The following is a 3,323-nucleotide window of genomic DNA, read 5'->3' as shown; positions in this document are numbered from 1 at the left end:
TTTTCAAAAAAACCAATCATCCGTTTTAGCTCTAAAGCTCAGATATATTTATCCCTATTAAACTGAACCTATATTTCTATATTCTGATGTGGATGCCTTTAGTAACTAGCTGCACTGTTTTGGTTTAATCAGTTAATCCCTTGGAATACTCATTGTAAAATGAAAAAGAAAAGGTGGTGAAATAATCACTAAAGCTATTTCCGCTTTTAATTCCCTCATTCCATGATATGTGTGTTGAGTGCAGGAAACAGGACTTTAAAAAGTATTCTCAAATGTGAAAGTCTGCTATCTGCAGCAATGTAGATGGGCCTAGAGAATATTAATGCTCAGTGAAAAAAGTCAGACAGAGAAAAACGAATACTATACATTATCACTTATATGTAGAACCTAAAAAATAATACAAATGAATGCATATAGCAAAACAGAAAGAGACTCACAGATATAAAAGAAAAATTAGTGGTTACCAATGGGGAGAGGGAAGGGGGTGGGGCAAATTAGGGGTATGGGATTAAGAGATACAAACTATGTATAAAACAGATAAGCAGCAGGGCTACCATTTACAGCACAAGGAATTATAGCCATTATCTTGTAATAACTTTTAACATAGTATAATCTATAAAAATACTGAATCACTATGCTGTACATCTAAAATGAATATATAATACTATCGTAAGTCAAGTATACCTCAATAAAAAAAGACAAAAACTAAAATTAAAAATTAAAAAATGTCCTCTCAAATGTAAGCAATGATAAAATTAAAATTCCTGTGGCTGTAAGGTTTATCAAGTATGCAAGCTCCATGGGAATCCTTAAATTAAATTCTAAAAACCTTCATTGAGTGCCTACCATCAATTAATCAGCAAGTACTCCTCTAAATGGAAAAAGACTCTTGGGAAGTATTCAAGAGAGGAATTCTGATTTCATAATTGCAAATGTTCACCAAAGTGGGTAGGGGAGGTGGGTATCTTTAAAAATAGTTACAGTTGCAGGCTCTATTTAAGTCAGATTTTTAAAATGATATTTGGGAAGGGTGGTCAGAGGGAGACGACCAAGCACAAGCAAAATATGATATTGACCTGTAAGAAATAACAGAAAGTGCAAAATCCAGAACCATCTGAGGCTTGCCTTCTGAGATGTGGCCTGGTTTAAGGAAAGACACCAGGGACCTTGAACTCAGACGGAACTGGGGATAAAGGCCACTTCTGTACTTATTATTTACTGCCTTTGGGAATTTGAGCAACTTAACTATCCCATCTATTCCCTTATCTGTAAAATGGATATAATGACTTTTCCTCAAGAGAATCCTTGGGTAGGGAAGATCCTCTGGAGGAGGGCATGGCAACTCACTCCAGTATTCTTGCTGGGAAAATCCCATGGACAGAGGAGCCTGACGGGCTATAGCCTGTGGGGATGCAAAGAGTTGGACATGACAGAAGCAACGGAGCTCAGGAAAATGAGATTATGCAGGTAAATTTCAGTCCCAAGGAGTCATTCAAAACATGCTCTTCAGTCGTGTCCAACTCTTTGCGACCCCGTGGACTGTAGCCCACCAGGCTCCTCTGTCTATGGGATTCTCCAGGCGAGCATACTGGACTGGGTTGCCATGTCCTCTTCCAGGGGATCTTCCTGACCCAGGAATCCAACCCACATCTCATACATCTCCTGCACTGCAGGCAGGCTCTTTACCACTAGTGCCACCCAGGAAACACAGGAATTATATTAAATGAAAGTTGAGATTCAAAAAGATTTCACGCTAACTTGCTATGTGATCTTTCAGTTAGCCAGTTCAGTCGCTCAGTCATGTCTGACTCTTTGCAACCCCATGGACTGCAACACACCAGGCTTCCCTGTCCATCACCAACCCCCAGAGCCTGCTCAAACTCACATCCATCGAGTCGGCGATGCCATCCAACCATCTCATCCTCTGTCGTCCCCTTCTCCTCCTGCCTTCAGTCTTTCCCAGCATCAGGGTCTTTTCCAATGAGTCAGTTCTTCACATCAGGTGGCCAAAGTATTGGAGCTTCAGCTTCAGCATCAGTCCTTTCAAAGAATATTCAGGACTGATTTCCTTTAGGATGGACTGGTTTGACCTCCTTGCAGACCGAGGAAATCTCAAGAGTCTTCTCCAAAACTGTAGTTCAAAAGCATCAATTCTTCAGCTCTCAACTTTATAGTCCAAGTCTCAGATCCATATATGACCACTGGAAAAGCCATAGCTTTGACTAGATGGACCTTTGTCAGCTTTGTGTTCTTTGTAAATGTGATCTTTGGCATGTATTAAACAATTGGAACCTAAGTTGCTTCATCTATACAATTAAGAGAATTATTTTTACCAGTTTTACAGATTGTGTCGTTGGGGGATCATGATTCTACCCACACAGATTCCAAAGCCCATTCTCTTTTCTTACATCATACTCCCTTCTCTCTTTCTCTCCAACATCCTTTCCAGTTCTCAATGAAGCTTATGGAAAACGTGGGGGACAAAGAAGACATGGTCCTTGCAGCTAAGGAGCTTCCAGGGGACTTGGGGTGGAAGAAGAAATGTCAACTATTGCACTCAATTTGGGTTGGCAAGTAACAAAGCCCATAATAGACACCGTGGTTATACTTCAGCTTACAAAGTCTCTGGCTGTGGAAACCTACTGCTAATGTTTAGTCATGAGAATAACTTCCTAATTTCCTGCACACAAGTGGGGTGGGCATGGAACAGTTTGGGGTGTTGGACACCATGGAAAAAATGATGTCCCCAAAGCAGAGGAAGCAGCGGCATGTACTGGGGTGAAGTCACAATGGCAGTGAAGACCCAGGGAGGGCAGGTTGGTTGAAGGAGAGGCCCTGTGGACGGAGTGCAGAAGGCAGCAAGAAGGGTTGGGTCAGGGAGAAAGTGCTGTAAGGACAGGTGTCTCATGAGCTGGCCAGAGCCTGGACACTTCCTCGTGAGCCTTTGCACAAGAAGTGCCCCCTCAGAATGCCTCCACTTCATTCATTGTGATGACAGCAAGTCTAGAGAAGGGGGAGAGCCATGGGGACCAAATAGTCAAATTCTCGGTGAGGTGGTGAGAACTGAAACAGAGGATTTTTCCTGTGGCCGCTGAGACGGAGCAGTTCAGGGCAGAAGCAACTTCAGAGAAAAGGGTCTGGAGAGGCAGGTGGGCACTCAGGAGAGCCTCTCCCAGAGGGCTCCTCCAGCCATGGCCACCACCTTCATCCCCAGCGAGGTGTGCTTGAAAAGCATCTTTATCCCAACCAGCCCTCTGCGACTCCAAACCCCGAAGCAGGCTCAGATCCTGCCAGTATCAGAACTTTAAAAGGTACTTGTCCAA

Source organism: Dama dama, chromosome 7 (assembly GCF_033118175.1).
Source record: "Dama dama isolate Ldn47 chromosome 7, ASM3311817v1, whole genome shotgun sequence".
Taxonomy (NCBI): domain Eukaryota; kingdom Metazoa; phylum Chordata; class Mammalia; order Artiodactyla; family Cervidae; genus Dama; species Dama dama.
Note: the sequence above shows the minus strand (reverse complement) of the source record.